Here is a 21,433-nt window from a genome sequence, read left to right as displayed (position 1 = left end):
AGATAGATAGATAGATAGATAGATAGATAGATAGATAGATAGATAGATAGATAGATAGATAGATAGATGGATAGATGGATAGATGGATAGATGGATAGATGGATAGATGGATAGATGGATAGATGGATAGATGGATAGATGGATAGATAGATAGATAGATAGATAGATAGATAGATAGATAGATAGATAGATAGATAGATAGATAGATAGATAGATAGATAGATAGATAGATAGATAGATAGATAGAAATGTCTGGGAAAAAATAAATGATATTTGTAAATTAAAAATAAAGTAAGTAAATAATTATAGATAAATAAACATATAAAAATAAACATACATACCAATGAAATTTTATAGTATATTTTACAAAAATGTGAAATAAATAAATATGTAAGGGACAAGGGACATACGATGTTTTTTTTTAAATATATATGTAAACAAATAAAAATAATATATATACTATATAAACATGCAGATATCTACCAATATACATATATAGTAAGTGGAGAGCTTAGAAAGAACTCATTTAGGAAAAGTAAAAATAAATAAAGAGACAGAGAGTTGAAATAAATAAATATGTTTAGAATTAAGGATTAAATGTATAAATAAATATGTTGTGTAAATATTTGTACTTTTGCTGCAACTGAGCTCTTTATTTTTGTTTGTTTTTATACAGGGTTCAAACTAAAAACGCACAAGGGGCCAAAATGTTCACCCATATTAACAGTACAATTTAGGTGTATATTTTATTAGTTTTTTGTTCCTTATCTTAATCTTAATCCCTGGAATCTTTCAAGGCCATTACAATAATATCAATCTACTTTGAGAAAACCCTCCAGCGGGCCACATTAAATGACTCTGTTAGCATAGCTATTATTTTCTATTTTCTAAATGAGTCCAATCATCAACATTCATCTGAACATTTATTTCTGTATAACTTTGATGGTGTTTTCTTTCCAGAGACTTGGTTTTGAGACCATAAATAGTCCAAATTGTGGAGCTTCTGTGGTCACCACAGCCAGTGTGCCCCTTCCAGCGTCACCTCGCTCACACACCCGAGCCTCCTCCATGTGGCCACGTTATGTTCTGCTCGTGGATACGACACCGTCCGGCTCGCGACCACAGCGTACACGAGCGAACGCACGGTCCAAACCTCAGCAACCACGTGAGAACTACAAACTCATACGTGTTTGTTAGGTCGCTCTTATAAAAACCTCTGCAGGAAGTCACGCCTCTGATGCTAGAAAACAAAGGATTTCAAAATAAGACACTCGAGGACTTTTAAAATTCTGGTTTTTTTCTGGTTTTCTATCTGGAGACCAGAAGCGGAACATGTGACTGTTGTGCGGGAAAGCTTCGCCACTACACTGGTATCCGATGTCAATGTGGTCACTCACGTCCCGTGTTAGTGGCGTGTCGGAATACACGTGGTTTAACCGAGTGGATTTGAGTCGCTTGTCAGAAGTTGTGCACGTCTGTGCACGTGTGACTTTAACAAGACTTTTGTTTTGCAGCCATTTCTTTATTATATTTGGTTCATCGAGGCCCGTCTACAGCCATGAAGCTGACACTTCACAAGTTCATCAAAGTCTGAACTAAAGCGGGTGGAAATGGTTCGTCGTCTGCAGGCAGCTATTAATATGTGTGTGTTTAATCAACAGCTACACACGCACACACACACACACACACACGCTTCCTTTTGATCATGCAAACATCTTTGATTTGGTCAAGTTAGACCCAGAAGTCTGCATGTTTTCCCTGAAGAGTTAAAATATCTTGAAGTCCAGCTTCTTCAAATGTGTTTACTTGGGTTTGTTTTTAGATGTATGTTTGTATATGTGTGTTTACATGTGTGTGTTTGTGATTTATTTTTTACATGCATAGATTTGTATATGTGTGTTTGTATGTGTGTTTATGTGTATGTGTTTGTGTTTTCTTTTTACATGTATACATTTGTATATGTGTATTTACATGTGTGTGTTTGCATCTGTGTGTTTGTGTTTACACTTGTTTATGTTAACATGAATGTGTTTACATGTTTGTGTTTGCACCTGTGTGTTTACATGTGTGTGTGTTTAGTATGTGTGTTTTCACATGTGTTTTTACATATAAGGTAAGGTAAAACTTTATTGTTTATATGTGTGTGTTTACATGTGTGTGTGTTTACATGTGTGTGTGTTTACATGTATCTCTTTACATGTACGTGTTTACATGTGAGTGTGTTTACATGTGTGTGTGTTTACATGTATGTGTGTTTACATGTGTGTGTTTGCTTCTGTGTGTTTATATGTATGTGTTTGCATGTGTGTGTTTACATGTATGTGTGTTTACATGTGTGTGTTTGCTTCTATGTGTTTATATGTATGTGTTTGCATGTGTGTGTTTACATGTATGTGTGTTTACATGTGTGTGTTTGCTTCTGTGTGTTTATATGTATGTGTTTGCATGTGTGTTCACGTGTGTGTGTGTTCATGGATGTGTGTGTGTATATGTGTGTGTTTACTGGTGTGTGTGTTGAGGTGTGTTTTTTGTGTGCGCGTGCGTACATGTTCATGTTCGTTTATGTGTGTGTGTGTGTGTGTGTGTGTGTGTGTCCTTTTCATCATGCCACACATCTTTGATCTGGTCAGGAAAGTCAGACCCAGAAGTCTGCGTGTTTCCCCAGGAGCGGGAAAATCGGTGAAAGTCCAGTTTCCTAAATGACTGTCACTCAAAGAGTTGCTTTCTCTGCCTCCGTCTGCGATCACCTCTCCTCACCAGCCCCGCAGTCTCAGACGCTTTCCTGCTCCCAGCAGCAGCAAAAGGGTCTTTCTCTTGTTTCCTGCTGCTGGTGCTGCTGGATAAACACCCTCGTATAAAGGCCCGATTCTTCTGCGCCATGTTTAAATATGGATACAAAGAGAAACTTGTATGATCATTTTTGGCATATGTTGATGGGGGTCAGAGGGTGGAGTGTGTGTGTGCATAAGGGGGTGGAGGTGCGGGCGAGACAGACTTGTGCCTTGTTCTGATACTGGTCTAGGATTTCCAGGTTTTTTTCTTTCTTTTTGTTTCATACAATCTGCCCGACAGTGAGCAAAGTGCTGCCTGGACTCGCTGATATAATAAGTGTTGGCAGCGCCGGTAGAAAGCCACACTGTTCCGGGACTTTGGGTGGCACAGATGAAAACAGACGGCGAGGGTGAAGTGACGGGGATCACTTCTCGGGCGGCGCTGGGCTTATCCCACTCTTATCTGAGGCGTTCATCTTTGATTTCACGAGGGAGGGGGAGAGGGGGGGGGGGCGTTGGAAAAAAGCAGGAGGTTTTCTGGCTCGGGAGTCGGAACATGCCGCAGATGACACAGATACTGGGAATGACACCGATGGCCTGGAGATCACCTGACGCTATCTCAGCCTCCGACGCAGTGGCGGGCGAGTCTGGGCCCTGAACGTGGCTCAGACCACCTTATCACACACGGACTAAATGTTTCATAACACAAATAGGTGGTGACGTCATATTTACTTTTTACACGACTTTAATTTCTTAGTGACTGTGGACGAAGTTATAAAAACTGTAACTTCTACTGCACCTCCTTTCTTAAGCCCCTTCCCCTCCTCTCATACCCCTACCTTTGAAGGGTTTCAGCCCCCTACATTTGAAGACTCCAACCTCTCCTCCCAGACCCCGAACCTACGCTGTCAGGCCCCTCTTCCTGCAGACCTCCATCACCCCCATTAGGCCCTTACCTCTGCAGAACCCCATCCCTCAAGTCAGCCCCCTACCCCTGCAGACCCACACCCCACCTCTAAGGCCCTCACCTCCGCTCTCAGGCCCCTTTACCTGCAGACCTCCATCCCCCCCGTCAGGCCCTTACCCCTGCAGACCCCCTTCTTTCCTCTTAGACCTTTTACTACTGCAGAAGCCCACACCTCCCGTCAGCCCCCTACCCCTGCAGACCGACACCCCTCCTCTTAGGCCCTCACCTCCGCTCTCAGGCCCCTCTACCTGAAGACCTCCATCACCCCGTTAGGACCTTACCCCCTTCTTTCCTCTTAGACCTTTTACTACTGCAGAACCCCACACCTCCTGTCAGGCCTCTACCCCTGCTGACTCCCACCTCTCCCCCTCAGACCCCCACATCCACTCTCAGGCCCCTACCCATGCAGACTCTCGCCCAACGAGTCAGCCCCCGACCCCTGCAGAATCCCACCTCTCCTCTGTAACCCCTACCTCGCTCTCAGGCCCCCTCTACCTGTAGACCCTCTATACCGCCCGTGAGGCGTTACCGCTGCAGACCCACACCCCTCCTCTTAGGCCCTTACTTCAGCTCTCAGACCCCTCTATAGACCTCCATCCCCCCCCTCCCCGTCAGGCCCTTACCCCTATAGACCCCCTTCTTTCCTCTTAGGCCTTCACCCCTTCAGAACCCCACACCTCCTGTCAGGCCCTTACCCCTGATGACTCCCACCTCTCCTCTCTGACCCCCTACCTCCACTCTCAGGCCGCTCTACCTGTAGACCCTCTATCCCCCCATCAAGCCCTTACAGTCGCAAACCTAAGGCTTCTACTGTCCCCTTTCCAAGTCTTCTGCATCCTTCATTGAACCGGTAAAATCCACCTCGAGAACGTCTCACACGGGGCTACGGATCGGACCATTAGAGCGCTCGACTCACTCGCGGTGATGCCGACTGACGGCGTAGCTCAGCATTAAGTCTGACTGTGGGGGGGGTGGGGGGGGGGGACCGGCATTTGATGATGATGGGCTCTGAGACTAATGGTGGAAGCAGAGGCTAATAGGAACTGGCTCCAGGATCGTTCCCGGTGATAACACTTCAGCTGGGATTTGACTCACGGACTAAGTGGAGTGTGCAGATGGTTTAATCCGTTGAGGAGGTGGAAACCCTCCATTTCTATGGCAACTAAACAGAGAAATAGACGGCGTCGCGATCGCTTCCTCGGGTGAAATACGACTGTCGGAGCTGCAAACATGCACCGGGACGCTCCTGCTAATTGGCTTAAAGCGAGACTTTCTGAAGCATAAGGCGCACATTCAGCGTCGGCCAACACACACACACACACTCGGTGGAAGAAGCAGCGTAAAAAAAAAATCATGTTTCTTTTGTAATCGTCCCAAACACTCGATATTTTCAATCCCCATCTACCCCTTGCCCTTTTCGCCTCTGCGTGATTTCCAGCCGCTCCGCTGACAATGTATGTACGTTGGTGCCACTTCAAGTAGTTTCTCGGGGAGCGTGCCCGCTCCAGAAGGGAACTATTGTTCCTGAAGCCAAAAGTCTTGACGCAGATTTCCGACGAGATTAAATGACAGAAAAAACCTTCATCGCGATGAAGACTTGGCCGCCGGTGGAGCTCCCTGACTCACGACTGTTGTTTCTTGCCGGGTATAAAAACGCACTATCTGCCAGTGACCTTGCTTCATTAATCATTCCTGCTTGTGGAGCAAACACGCCTGACAGGATTCGAACCCGCGATGAAGGACGAAATAAGTTCCGACTGGAAGGTTATGTTGAACCGTCATGAAACAATTAAGCAAGAGAGTTATAATCTGAGGGGATGTTTGTGTGTGGCCTTTATCTCGCGTGTGTGCATGGATATGTGTGTGCGTCTGTTTCGTGTGTTCGTTTGTGTGTGTTTGCAAGTGTGTTAAATTTGTTTCCATGTGTGTTTGTTTGTTTCCATGTGTGTTAGCGTGTGTGTTTGTTTGTTTTCATGTGTGTTTGTTTGTTTCTATGTGTGTTTTTTTTTGTTTCCATGTGTGTTTTTTTGTTTCCATGTGTGTTAGCGTGTGTGTTTGTTAGCTTCCATGTGTGTTTGTTTGTTTCCATGTGTGTTAGCGTGTGTGTTTGTTAGCTTCCATGTGTGCTTGTTTGTTTCTATGTGTGTTTTTTTGTTTCCATGTGTGTTTTTTTGTTTCCATGTGTGTTAGCGTGTGTGTTTGTTAGCTTCCATGTGTGTTTGTTTGTTTCCATGTGTGTTAGCGTGTGTGTTTGTTAGCTTCCATGTGTGTTTGTTTGTTTCTATGTGTGTTTGTTTGTTTCCATGTGTGTTAGCGTGTGTGTTTGTTAGCTTCCATGTGTGTTTGTTTGTTTCTATGTGTGTTTTTTTGTTTCCATGTGTGTTAGCGTGTGTGTTTGTTAGCTTCCATGTGTGTTTGTTTGTTTCCATGTGTGTTAGCGTGTGTGTTTGTTAGCTTCCATGTGTGTTTGTTTGTTTCTATGTGTGTTTTTTTGTTTCCATGTGTGTTAGCGTGTGTGTTTGTTAGCTTCCATGTGTGTTTGTTTGTTTCCATGTGTGTTAGCGTGTGTGTTTGTTAGCTTCCATGTGTGTTTGTTTGTTTGCATGTGTGTTTGCAAGTGTGTTTCTTAGCTTCCATGTGTGTTGTGTGTGTTGTGTGTGGGATTTTTTTCTGTGTGCATGTGTGTGCAATTGTGTTTTTTTGGTATGTAAGTAAGTAAGTAAGTGTATTCACAGGTGTGTGTGTGTGTTTGTTTGTTTCCATGTGTGTTTGCGTTGTTAGCTTCCATGTGTGTTTGTGTGTGATTTTTTCAGTGTGCATATGTGTACTATGTGTGTGTTTTTTTGGTATGTGTGTGTGTTTGTTTCCATGTGTGTTTGCGTGTGTGTTTGTTTGCTTCCATTTGTGTTTACTTGTTTTCATGTGTGTTGGTGTGTGTTTTTTTCCATGTGCATTTGTTTGCGAGTGTGTTTTTGGGGTGTGTGTGTTTTTGCATATGTGTTCATGTGTCTGCGTGTTTGTCTGTGTTTGCGTGTGTGTTTGCTTGTTTGCACGTCTTTTTCTTTGCAGGTGTGTATGTTTGTTTAAATGTGCGTGTATTGATGTGTGTCTGTGTGTGTTGGTGTGTGCATGTGTCTGTTTGTCCTTGTTGCATGTGTGTGTTTGTAAACTTGTGTGTGTTCATATGTGTGTTTCTTAACCTGTTTGTGAGCATGTGTGTTCATATGTGTCTGCGTTTTTGTGTGTGTTTGCTGGTTTGTAAGTGCATTATGTGTGTTTGTGGGTGCATCCATGTGTTTTTTTTCGTATATGAATGTGTTCTTTGGTGTGTGTTTGTTTGTTTGCAAGTGCATTATGCGTGTGTGTGCATGCATCCATGTTTGTTTTTTCGTAAACGTGTGTGTGCATGTTTTTGTGTGTGTTGTTCCTCAGTGCAGAAAGCAAGATGTCAGATAAACAGCCCTCATGCCGAACTGATGCAGAGATACTGACGATCAGGTCTGAGACCAACAAGCTCAGCAGACGAACCTTGAGTCGCAGGCATGAGACTCAGAGATAAGACAACAAACCTCTGCTAATGTTGCCGTTCACACTTGGCAGGGTTTTGACTCCTCGCTGTGGAAACTTTATCATCCGACCTTCATGTTTCAACACAACTATCTTTCTAATTACATTTTCTTCCTGTTTAAACTGTTTTTATTACTGTGTGTTTCTCTTTCTTGCCACTGCTGCCTTTCTCACAGTCAGAGGTCCGGCATTGAACCAGAGACCCCTTATCAACACACATGAATGAAATATAATAAAATGTAAAATGATGAGGTTTATTATATTATATATTTATATGTTTATATATATATTTATATTAGTTGTTTTTTTTATCTATCTATCTGTATATGTGAGTACAAAGCAGATATTCATATGAATAAATAGTTAATACTAGGTGTGTTAGGAATATATATAGAGGCTGATATATATATATTGCAATATTGTATGGATATTCACTGTGAGGATTTTTTACATGTTTTTTTTCGTTTTCAAATTATATTTCATTTCTTTTATGGTTTGTATTTCAATAACGTCATGAAGTTTTTGCCTGTTCATTTTTGTGTAGCAATATATCTTCCAGCAGCAGTTAGGAAGGAACAATGAAATCCTACGATGACTGAGGACGAGAGGATACAGTGGACTCCAGTAGCTCTTAAAGCTGATGTTTGGACATATTTTGGTTTCAAAACTAATGAAAGCAGTTACGACTTCATCAAGAGTCACGTGGTCTGTAAATTCTGCAACACCAGAGTCAAGTACTCTACAATACTACAAATATATTCTTGTTACTACAGTATCACTATAAGAGGATGAAAGAGGGATTAAGAATGAGGTGAAATATTCTCTCACTCTAGTTGAAAGGTAGAGTCTCAAGTATCAGGGCTGTGGAGAGAATCATCTCTGAGATGAAACATCCGTAAAGAAGCTGAGTTTTTATTCCAGGTCGGATCACATGAGGTAATAGAGACCTCAGATTGTCAGTGAAGGTTTCCTCTGCTGAACATTTGTGCTTCTGATTTATCTTCCTGCTTCTCAAACAGGAGAGTTCCAACTATCCAGGGTCTCGTTGTCCAGACCTGGTGATTTATAGCGCACCGTTTAAGGGAGTTGATTTACAGCTCAAGACTGGACTCTTTTTTTTGGGGTGGGGGGGTCAGGAACCATGGGGCCATGACCGCCTGCCAATCAACGCCAAGATCGGTCCAGGTCCCGCTGTGAGGTTCTGTTCTACTGGGAGGCAAAAGTGAGGTCTAATAAAGCTCCTGTGTGTCTGAGATCGCAGAGGCCCCCAATCCTTCGGGGAGCCACAATCTGTCACAGTCGTGAAGCTCCACCATCGTTGATGGCTGTTTTCCTCTCCACTCACAGGAACCATGTTTGTTCCAGTCGGCATCTGCTTGGTCCAGCTTATACGCGTCGCCCCCGGTTACCAAACTACGGAAGTAAACAGAGTTCAATTAGGGAAATATAAGGAACTACATCAGTGTCATTCAAATATTCAAGCACTGAATTATTTTTTTAAAGAATTACATTAAATTATTGGTAGATTGAAAGGTTGATTTAAAAAAAAAAATTAACTAAGAAAAATAATAATAAAAAATAATTGAAAATACTTCAAATACTGAATTTAGACAATGTAAATATGTAATTATTGTAACATTTTAATTTTTTTTATATATTGATTTATTCTTAAAAAAACAAACAACGTTAAGTTCAACCATATTCTGATAAACTAAAATACTATAATAAAAACATATGTTTTAAAAACAATTAATATATATATATATATAAAAAAAAACTACATACTTACATCAAGTTTACGTCGAGTCAAGAAACAGATGATTTTTTATACGCTTCTGTGGTGCCACTTTAAAAAGCTTTTCAAGGTTATGTTTAGAACTAGGAAAAAACAAACAGACATGACTTCATAATAAACAATGTTTAATCAAACCGACTTTAATTAATCAGGTTTCAAGTAACAAGATGTTCTTATTTTGCTTTACTCTGTTTTAGGGTTGCTAGGTAAACTAGATGGATTTCACCCTTGTTAAATTGGTGGTCATGGTTATATTGATTTAAGAGTGCGTAGCGGTAACTACTACTGCCTCACAGCAAGAACGATGCCAGAATCCTTTGTAGTTTTTATGTTCTACTCATTCTTGCATGGTTTTACTCCGAGTACTCCGGTGTCCTCCAGCTGTCAAAAAACATCCAGAGGTTCATTGAGTATCATGAGTGAAAGTGGTTGTTTGTGTCTGTGTTTCCTGCAATAGGTTGGCCACCTTTTCAGGGTGTCCCCCCGATTTAATGCAAAACTGTATTAACAAGGTTATATTTGTAGTATTGTCCAGTACTTGACTCTGGTTTACAGACCACATGACTCTTGACGAAGTCGTAACTACTTTTGAAACCAAAATATCTCTAAACATCAGCTTTAAAAGCTGATGGAGTCGACTGTATCCTCTCGTACCCAGTCATCATCAGGATCTTATGGGATTTCATTGTTCCTTTAGCCGCGGAGGACGTAATGACTGCTGCCATCTAGCGGCAAGATGTTTAATTTCAACACAAAAATGAACAAACGCTGTGAATATGAATTGTAAATAAAAATAAAAATAATTAATTTTATACATAAATTAAAATATAAACCATTAAAGAAGAAAGTTAAAAAGTGAATATGATTCAAACGCCAAAATAATAATAAGAATTAGATACAGCGCTTCTGAAAATCGATACAGTATCATGAAAACAAATATCAAAATGTTTAAGTGTAAACGAACTGAATTCATCTTTACAATGTGTACATTTAACAAAATGTTATTTAGTTGTTGGTCTTGAATAACCTTGAATTGAGCCGCAAAAAGTCCGCCAAAGAGCTGAGCCAAAAGGCAAGCTCTCACTTACCTGCATGGTTTACTTAACAACTGTCTTCTCACGTCATCAGTCGGTCTGACGACTCACTGTCAACACAGAATATAAAATTTTCTTGTTAATATAAAACCATGGCAGACTTTCATCTTTGAAATCTAAACACGTGCTGAGGTTAAAAAAAAAAAAAGAGAAACATCTGCAGGCGTCTCAGTCCTCGCGGAGCTCCAGTGTCCTACAGGTTGTTAAAGCAGCACATGAAAGTGAAGTGAAGTCTCTGTTTCAGCGTTCAGGACCCCTGCTAGCACCGCAGCTTTAGAATCGGTTTGATGTTCCCACAACCCCCGGGTCCCGAGACATGCTCCATTTACAAGAACACTTGACTGATTTTTCAACCTTATTTCCACTTATTAGTCACAGGGAGTGACAGCTCTGCGTCTCCCGCGGACGTGCAGACGTCGTCCTCGACGGCGGCGGCGACAGAAACGTCTCAAGCAGACGTTTTTTTGCACGAGAAGCCGTTCAGGATAAAGTGCACGTATCTCTGACAGAAACTGCTAAAAAGCGAACGACACGTCAAACCTCCGGGAGCTGACAGTTCTGGATCCAGCTCCGGCTGGAAGCTCCTGCCAACTTAAACCAGCTTTCTGAGCTGATGGTCTGATGAGGCCAAGAGAAACAATCATTTTCTGGGGGTTCGTTTCAAGGTTTTGGTCCAATAAAATCGATCAAATTCTTTATAGATTAGTTATGTAAGAGGCTTTTGTTTATGCTTCAGCAGGAACATTTGAAAGAAAAAAAAAGCAATAATGAGTCAAAGAAAAATAACAGAAAATATGTTGAGATTATACATAATTATAATGATTAGAAAAAGTACAAACCATGTTTTTATTACCTGCTTGACTAGTTTACTGGAAGTGGGAAGTTAAAAAAAAAGGAAAATAAAGATTGTGAATACAGATTATAAGAAACAAAAGTTCAGTTTCTAATATAAAAAAAATCTGCAACGAAAACAAGGCCTGTGGGCCAAATTCGGCTGAAATGTTTACGTGGCCGATGCAAGATTTCGCAGACCATGGTCACAAAGTGCTTAAACAACAAAAAAAACACTTAATTAAAAATATATACGCATATAAAGGGCCAAAACAACACAGAGACAAACACAGCAAAAACACCAGATTTCTCTCCTCTGGTCCTGAAGCGTGTTCAGGAACCATCAGTAGATTCTGATCCACAGACCTCAGAGCCCGAGCTGGGGTGTAAGTCTGGATCAGATCACTGATGTAAGGAGGAGCCTGACCATGAATAGATCTGAAAGTAAGAACCAGAATTTTAAAAGTTGATCCTGAAAGAAACTGGAAGCCAGTGAAGAGTTTTAAGGATCGGAGAAATCAAAATATCATCACCATATATACATCTATAGTCCTATGAACAAACTCCCGAAAAATAAAATAGAATTTGAAGTTATTTTTTTATTTTTTTGTATTTTCTACCACAGATTCCCTTATGACTAACGGATGTTTATTTGTCCTGTTACACCATTGGTTCTCTCTGCTAACTTGACAATTGCTCTCTGTGGTAGCTTTATTATCTGACCTTGATGGTTTCAACACCCCAGAATAATCTTTCTTATTATCTTTTCTTCCTGCTTAAAATGTTATTACAATGTGTTACTCTTTCTTCCCACTGCTGCCTTTCTCACACAGTGAGAGGTCCGGCTTTGAACCACAGACCCCTTATCAAAGAATATTGTATTATCTTTTTAAAAGAGGTATGTAGTCCACTACAAAATGTTTAAAAATACATTTCTAAAACATTTATTTTTTATTCTTTCATTTGTTTTCTACCCATTTTTTGGACTTTGGGAAAATCAGAGTACTTGTATACAATGTAATGTCTGTCATTTTCTCATGCGACAACATTCAAAAACGATTCACTCCAAATTCTATACACAACTACGTGTGAATTTGATTTTATAATTTTATTTAATTTTCTTCACTGCCTCAGGTGCATCTCGTTCCAACAATCATCCTTCTTTTGACTTTGAAAAACAGTCCACCTGTCGTGAATCTAGTTGATTGAACATTCTCCTGCTTTAAAAGACCCGAATATTCATTGTTTGGTGAGATTATGACAGTAAAGTGTTAATAAAACTCATGGATATTGAGTTCCTGACACTCGCCAAGTGTTCTGATGATGATCTTTGTTTTTTCAGTTTATGTATTTTTCCCTTTTTTCAAAATACATTTTAAAATCTGGCAGTTATTCAACATTACTGTGAGTTTTTGACAGTTTAATGGACTGTGATTAGAACTAAAATGACACAAATAATCAAACTGGGATGACAATACACTGGTCTACATATTTACATCAAGTGTTTTAGCTGCTGTGTTATGACTTGAAAACACTTTATACTCTCATCAACACTTTCTGACTCACTTTCTAACTCAGTGACTTCAAGGCCAAACTCTCTGGCTCCCTCTCAGTGAACTCATCAGGGCAGAAACATGTGTTTTTATGATGCCAGATCAAAAGATTTTCAGTTGTATCCAATGACATCGTCAGCAAACAAGTTTGGCGAAATGAAAACTTCTCAGAACAACTTCAGTTTCCGGTTGTTTCTTCACATTTTTAACATGTTAGGTAAATCTTAATTGTGTTCGTACTACAGTGGTACTGATTTATTTAACTAAAAGTATTAACGTTTAAAGAATCATTTGCAAATCGGATTTTTTTTTCGCAAAGAAATAAAATGTGTTGGAGTGAAACCTTCTTAAATGTTCGTCCTATCAAAAAGAGATTGTAGTTTAGGAACTATGTGGATGAAAATACAAGTTTCCCTCCGTGTATTGGAGTGGTCACAGTCGTAGCAGCTGAAGAGCAACAGGTTGTTTGCAGCCTTTGTGCTCGTCTCTCTCTTTTGGCAAAGTAAAGAGACACTTAAGTCATTCCATCCCTCGCACAGATGCCACTCAGGACTGTCCGGGATAATACATGCTAATGCATTCAGAGGGGAACATGTGCCGTTCCAACTTCTTCTTTTTTCCTTTTTTTTTCCACCGCCTGATTCATGCTGATGTTTAAAACACACGACCTCCAGATCTTGATATCGTCGCGGGGTTAAAAAACGAGTCAGATCTGGCTTCGGCCCCTAGTCCTCGCGATCTGAAGCCGGTGACGAGACATCACAGAGGAGTATTTGCAAAGGGATTACCTCAATGATCTCTGATAAAGTGCTCAACGGTTTTCCACACCACGCTCTCATGGCCACAAGGGCAACAGAGACGGGTGGAGAGAGCGGGGGAAAAAGAGGGGAGGTTGGAGGTTGGTGGTGGTGGGAGGAGGGGGGACAGAAATAGTAAGTGAGCTGTGTGGACACAAAAAAGTGACAGAGAGACATTGAGAGGTAGAAACAGGGAGGACATAAGGTGGCGCTGAGGGAGAAGCAACAGACTGCAAGTAGGGGAGAAAGTGCAGAACAAAGAACATATTGTCAGTACTGGGCGCTAATCGTCTCCTCTTTGGCTGCCAGAGACAACAGGTGAGAGCAGTTTGACTCCCTGCAGGCTCCATGAAGCTTTTAGGCCTCCCTCAATCGGTGTGTGTGTGAGTGTGTGTGTGTGTGTGTGTGTGTGTGTGTGTGTGTGTGTGTGTGTGTGTGTGTGTGTGTGTGTGTGTGTGTGTGTGTGTGTGTGTGTGTGTGTGTGTGTGTGTGTGTGTGTGTGTGTGTGTGTGTGTGTGTGTGTGAGTGTGTGTGTGTGTGTGTGTAGGGGGGCAACCACAGGACGACTCTGCCAACTCAAACGGCAAATGAGGAGCAAGGCCTGGACCATCAAAGGCCTCTTTACAGACATGCCAAACCTTGGCTGTGTATTTATATACGAGTGTGTGGCTTCTCTGTGTGAGTGTGTGTGTGTGTGCGTGTGTGTAGCAGAGCGGATAATATGTTACGCACTCTGTCGTCAGACTTGAGTAATGAAAGAAAAAAGGTGATAATCGAGCGTCGAGGAGATATTTATCACCTGCAGGATCGCCACAAAAATAATAAAGTCACAAGCAGATATTAGTGTTTCTATTCCACTTATTATTCTGCTTATGAAGCAAGAAACCAGACATCAATAACCCACTTTAGTCTATGACCTTTGACCCTTTTACTACTAAATTACAGATTTTGTCCCTTTTTTCAAAATGTATTTTTCAACATTGTCTGTTTAATAGGACAAGTTGGAACTAAAATGACACAAATAATTAAATGACAAATGAAAACCTTTAACTCTTATTTTATAAACATGCAGTTATTGTGTTATTACCTAAAATAGTTCCTGAACTGAAGCCTTAACTAATATACGTGTGTACACTCACCCATTATCCTTCTTAATGAAAAAAAAACAACAACTTTCCAACCCAATGAACATGCTTTTTTTTTACATATACTACAACCTGCTCTCTCTCCATCTGGCTCCCTCTCAGTGAACTCATCAGTGCAGAAAAATAAGTTTTATGAAGCCAATAAAAAGCAAAAACGAACGTATCGAATACCAATAGCAAATTTTTTCTAAAAACTTTTGCTAAGATAAGAATATTGCGTTTCTATTTTCGATGTTTCTTCTCCTTTAAAATGTCGGTAAATTTTGATTGTGTCTCTTTTTTTACCCGAAAAAAATGTGATCATGTAAAACAAAAATGTACAAAACCGTTACAAAACTGATCATCCTTTAGTAGCCAACCTATCTTTGAGTTTTTAAAAAGGTGAAAATGTTTTCAGATAGAACATTTTTAACTGATATTAAAATAAACTCAAAGAATATTGTGTAAAATAGTTCATGTGCAAGATTTAATCACGTATAATATGACAATACATGTAGAAATGTTATAGTTTATCACCAGTTAATTTGCTGTGAAAGATCACAAGATGAAGCTCCTAATCCTTCTTATTCCCAGATTTAACGACGAGCAGATTAATCAGGTTACACTGTGATATGTGGTCGAACCTGCCATCCACTGATGCAGCTGATTCTCAAATGCCAAAAGTTACCCTGTGTGTGTGTGTGTTGGGGTGTGTGTGTGTGTGTGTGTGTGTGTGTGTGTGTGTGTGTGTGTGTGTGTGTGTGTGTGTGTGTGTGTGTGTGTGTGTGTGTGTGTGGGGCGGGGGGGTTAAATTGGTGGTCCTTAATTTAGAGCTGCTACAAATATGATTTAGAGCGTCTGAGCATGCAAACGTTCCACAGTTCATGTTTCAAACTGAAACTAAAATCATCGCACATGTACTTAATGATTTACGAGGGGGTGTGTGGACACGACGAGTGTACGAGGGTCGACTTGATATCCACAACCAATACACTCTGGAGCTCTGAGAAGACGATACAGAAGGAGGCCACACGCGGACAGAAGGTGTTTTTGCTTCACGCAGTCAAATGTTTGACCGAGGAACATCAGTGTTTTAACATTTTTGTATGTGTTTTCTATGAATTTACGAAAGCCTTTGATGCTTGACACGTCAAGACGCTTGTTTCAGTCAAGTTTACTAGAAAAAATAAACCTTTAAACTGGTAAAATGAATGACACACAAATTTACAGCAAAAAAAAAGGTTCACTGAGAAGCAAATCTTAATAGAGAGTCCCTTGAGTTGGGTGAGGTTAGAAGAAGAGGAGTTAAGTTCACTGGAAACAAATATCTTTGAAAAATGAGTGTACCAGTGGAGTTAGCTGCGCTGTAGGGCAACGTTCACGGTTGATCAACGATTCTATCATTAGTTAAGGTCACGAGCTTCCACTAGTGGAACAAAGAGGAAAATTGTAGCAGCTGGAAGCTCCTCCTAGATGAGGTGTTAAGAATGAACCCACCTGGAAGGGAGTCCAAAGAAAAGACCTCACTTGATCTATGAAGAAGGAAGAAACACAGCTTGAATTTCGGTGAAATTGATCTCATTATTTAGACCACGTGACATCAGAGGTTAGATTAGATTTGACTTTATTAACCCTTTCTGATATTTAATGTGTCAAACTCAAGTAATTCAATGTGGCCTGTCGGATTGGTTTGCTCAAATACAGAGTACATTCAGTTTCGTGTTGATATCGTCACCTATGAAGAGATTATCGATGTCAATAATCACACAGAGTTCCCAAATCACACACTTCTCAGAGTGCACTGGTTTACAGTACGCTGTAAGACAGTGCACGTACTTGGCCAGTGTTAAAATCTTCAACAGATAGTATGTCTCAAATCAAAAACTGCCGCTTCACACTCACAGGAAATGACTCGACAGCTTCTTCTTCTACTACTATTTAACGCTGATTGTAACTGGCTGTTAAAACCCTATCACTAACACTTGACAGCTCTTTTCTCCAATTTAAACAAGTTATTAGGTTGTTTTTCATTGTGTTATTATTGTTAATGAAGTTAAATGAGTGTTTTCTCGAGACATTTACACAGGTGTCTGCTCCGAAAACGCATCGTCAGTGACGTAGCTTCCGTTTAGTGTCGCTTACATCACTAAGATGGCGTAGTTTAAGGGTGGGAAGTGTCCATCGATACACACTTAATTTTATGGTTGTTTAAGTGTGCTAATTAAGTGCTCATTGCGCACTACATTTTAGCACACTGCTCATTGGGACGCAATTGTGCACTCAAAATATTAAGTGTAAAAGAAGACGTCTGCGATTTGGGACACACCCCTAATATTCAAAAGTGAAACTAAAGTTGAAAGGAAAATAGTTTGATGGGAGTTTGATACTTCCGGTTAGTTAGTTAAGTCAATATAAAATGAGTTTGGCCCGTGACAAAGAATGATAAAAGATTTTGGCCGCTTGCGTAAGTAAGTTTGAGATCCCTTACATGGCCCAACAAATTGAAAACACAAAATTTTCAGTGTTTAAAAAGCCAAAATTCTAAAGCATTCATCACAAAACAACTACAAAAATGCCATTGTTCATCTTGAATTCTGAATGATTCTCAACGGACACCAATTCCAAATATTTGGACTCTCTATAAAAGAAGGCGTGAGTGACACATTGAAAGTCATGAATCATTGTGTGGGAACACAATGTCCCTCTGGCCGTGAGCATGAATGGACACCATGAGTCACAGTTTGATGATCACCTTTTGAGGAAATACCTCACCGATGGCTCATAGTTTGACCTGCTCACACACCTCCGTCCACCGGGCGCTCCAGCGCCACAAACGGACCCTTCTGAATATGAAACCGAGTGACCGATTAGGGAGTCCCGCACACACACACACACACACACACACACACTCTTCAGAGATAGACTTGGCCCGAGACCAGTCGTGCCCGCCGCGCCAACTGTCAGTCATATTACACCGCTAACAAAGAATGCAATAAGTAGCAGCTAATTAAATCAAACTGGATACAGTCGCAGAAACCTACACCTCTTCGGTTTCTGTTTTTGTGTCACTGTCATCCAACCCCGGGGAGGTTGATTGCTTTTATACCTGCATCTCACCACTTGGAGCTGACACACATGATGTCCACACACATGCCACGGTCACTGGAGCTGGACGGAGTCGCGTAATTAAAGTACATTAGCACATGCACCACAAGATTTTTTTTTCACCCCCCTCAGACCCCCCCACATGTTCAGGAAGAAGGGCTGTAACGTGCCTCCCTAATACAGGATTCCGTATCATTCCTCCCCCTCCGCGCGTTTGATGTGTTGATCTTCAATCAGCCTCCAGCGAAGGGGTGAAGAACATCAGACAGACTTCTGCGCCAGCCGACTCGGGTTTCAGGATGCTGTAACTTTCTCAACTCCAAGCTGTTTCCTAGGGATTTTCAACTTGTGGGGTTTCATTCCTTCTGACAGGTGACCAACGCGGCCCTGGTGGATGATGGGAAATGACGCTGGAAATTTAGCTCAAGGAGTATATTTCCTGGAAATTGGAGGCTCTGACTTCATTAGCGACTAATTCTACCCTGGATGCCTTTTCAATGATTTTTTCCAAAGAATTACGTTTGAAACTAATTGTTTAGGCAACTCGGACGCGTTGCTGGTCGAGTCCTCTATGGCAAAAAAAAGGTCCAGAATTTGGAACTACAGAACATTTCAAGAATTAAAATGAGAAAATGATCAAGGATCTGGGAGCCAGGAACCAGAGAGCTGCCAGACGGCTTTTATATTTAGTCCAAATATGCCAAAGTCAGGGCCCGGGGGCAGAACTCCTTGTTCACTAAATCTCTAACTCTAAATTTGTTGTGAAACGCTATATTGTTCCTTCAAAATTAAAGTAAGTTAAGCAAACAATTAAGTTAAAGACTTCCAATAACAGAGCCAGTTAAGATAGTCTGAGGCTACAAAAAATTTAACAAAAAAATCATCAGAAAGTTTAGTAAATATACATTTTGTTCCGTCCGCAAACAACATTGATAAAATACTGTATTTTGGCTCCTTTTGAGATTTAGTTTAAGTCTAATTTACTTATGTAAAAGCATTTCCACAACTAAAATGAGCTGAAACAACTTACCAGAAGCCAGATTTGTTCTTGGTAAACTTCGCTGGGGGTCCTAAGGAGGGCTAATAGAGATGCTGATACCTTTGTTGCTACAACCTACCGATGCTGCCTATTGAACAGGAGTGAGCAAAGAAAGTCTGAGTAAAGATGCAACAACATGTATTATTGTTAGCGAGAGCCACCATGTTAGCATTAGCGTTATAAGTACTATTTTGGTCCGATCATTTCCTAAGTCACGTGCTTCGAATAACTTGTTAAACCCTTTTTTATGACAGAACAAAACTAAAATTGTAAGATTAGAGGGCACCATGTACCACAACATTTATATAGTAAGTAAGTAAGTAATTTATATTTATAGAGCGCTTTTCTAGACCAGGGTCACAAAGCGCTTAAACAATCAAAACAATATTCAATAAAATAGATGCTTAAAATATCAAGATAACACAGAGACCAACACAGGAGTCTCAGAGAATCAAGGAAAAGCCTGAACAAATAAAAATGTCTTGAGATGTTTTTTGAAGGACGTACATGACTCACGGGCCACATGTGACGGCGCCGCTGATCGGCTGAGCCGTGTCCTATGTCAGTATTTTAAACTTCAGAGTTATCAATGAACTTAAACTTTCTTTAAAAAAAACGGAACACCTATCTATTTGGTAGTTCCTGTTACTTAAAGTTGTGTATTTCATTGTAAAGTTTTAACTGGAATTGTTTTACTCAAATACGTTTCAGCAAACGTAGCACGGACATTCCGTTTTGGGTGAAATTGTGTTGTCAGACCAGGAAGTGAAAAAACATAAGGATGCTTGTAAAATTAACCGTTTCATTCATGACGTTCATCACATAGGAAATGCCTCGACCGAAATGGTACTTACAATACAAACTAAAGAATATTCCATATCTATACATTACAAAACTCTGTTTTTAATCGTAAGAATAAGCCACAAGTCAAGAAGGAAAACTTAAAACTTAACTGCTGGCGACGTTGGTGCTACACTTTGTTGGTAGTCAAGATGGTCCTGGGGTAAAGGAAACCATTTCTAGACCACTAAAGACAATCCAACCCAGACTGCTTGGTGGAGACTCACAGTATGGGGCCCAGTCTAGTATTTTAAGTGCAAATCTTAGCATCAGTAATTCGAACAGTAGTTTAAAAGGTGCACAAGCGATAAGTTCAAGGGAGGATACGAAGGTGGTATAATGTAACACAACTGGAATCAAGTGTGTGGACACGTGATGGATGCTTGCTTAGGACTGTATGTGCTGGACTTGCCTACTCACAGAAGAAGTACATGTAAGAATCTTGCATATATTTATATATATCTAAGTTTGTGTGTGTAAGAAGATATCCGCGATTTAGTTTGTTCCCAGACTTTGCAACCAAAATAGCCCCACATGCTTTTCCCAGCATTACACCGCGTGACATACTGATCGTGTTGTGATGGCTAATAAAAGTTTGTCTTTGGGCTGGTGTGCGGGTTTGTGTTAAACACATCCATTACAGAAGTGCAACAGCGACGCAATCTAGTCACAGGAGGAAAGAGTCCGTCGGGAATCAAACACACACACACACACACACACACTGGCTGTTTCTGTTGAGCCGCCCACAGGAATTCTATATTTGTGTAAATGTGAAGAATTCGAGCGATGAGGCAGTGAAAACTGACTGTTAACCAAAAATGACAGATTTCCTGGGCAGCAGCAGGGAAATCGATTCAGTGTATCATTTAGGAATTTGATATGGATTCTCGGACCGTTTTGAAGAAATTGTACAAAATGGAATGTGAAAATTCAAGTGCAGACTTGTTACCTTTCCATGTTTTTTCTTTATCTCCTTGTTGTTTTTAGTAAACCGTCAACATTTACCTGCAGACGGAATCCTGAAAATCCTGAACGCAAACCTGCATGTTTTGAAAAAAAAAACACCCTAAATGCAGCAAACGAAGCGAAAAAAGCTTCATTATTATGGGTGTGATGGATTCCAGGGGATGCCAGGGCAGAACTGAAGGATGGCACATGCCTTTGATGTGAATCCAGAGCATGGGCATGTAACAAACGCAGATACCAAATTACTCCCCGACCCGCTTTGATCTCTAAAACCCCATGCCGGCTTATACAGCAGTAATAAGATTGTGCGTGTGAGGGGGTGTGTATCATCAGAGTGTGTGTGTGTGTGTAATATACATCTGCAAGTCTTTGCATGAATAATGAGTGGCGTAGGTTCCGCAAGTGTCTGCACATGTGACTCTACGTTCGATAACTTGTCAGGAAGGGGCAGCAGAAACTTTGAAGGCACCAGGGAACTGAACCCTGGCAGAAGCTTGTCGGCGCCTGCTAGGAAACATGTTTCCCCGGGACCTTCTGCCCAGTTTGTCTTGTCGACACATCATCCACAGTGGAGTCTCCACTTAGCTTTTACGGCCGTCGATGATCACGTTGCGTCTTGGATTTCCATCTGAACCAGCCACTAATCTCATGACAGTCTAGCGTGAACAGAACCACTTCTCAGGGCTGTAAGGTCAAGCCCCTCTGCAGGAGTTAGCATAACACATGTTTATCCTCGACTCGTACGCTAAATTGTTGATGAAGTATTCATGTCGTATGTCCGGGAGAGGTTGTTTAATGAGACGATGAAGATGTTTACGTTTCATAATGTTCGCTGTAAACAACTTGAAAGACAGAGGGTGAATTTATTACATCTTGTGTTTGATTTTCTTAAATGTGTAACGATATATTACTTCTTTATAGAGTCAATTCAGGATTCGTTTTATTGTCTCTATGGTCATAACTTTAAAAAACAAAAAAATGCAT

This window comes from Callionymus lyra, chromosome 7 (assembly GCF_982586985.1).
Source record: "Callionymus lyra chromosome 7, fCalLyr1.hap1.1, whole genome shotgun sequence".
NCBI classification, from domain to species: Eukaryota; Metazoa; Chordata; class Actinopteri; order Syngnathiformes; family Callionymidae; genus Callionymus; species Callionymus lyra.
This window is presented reverse-complemented; position numbering follows the sequence as displayed.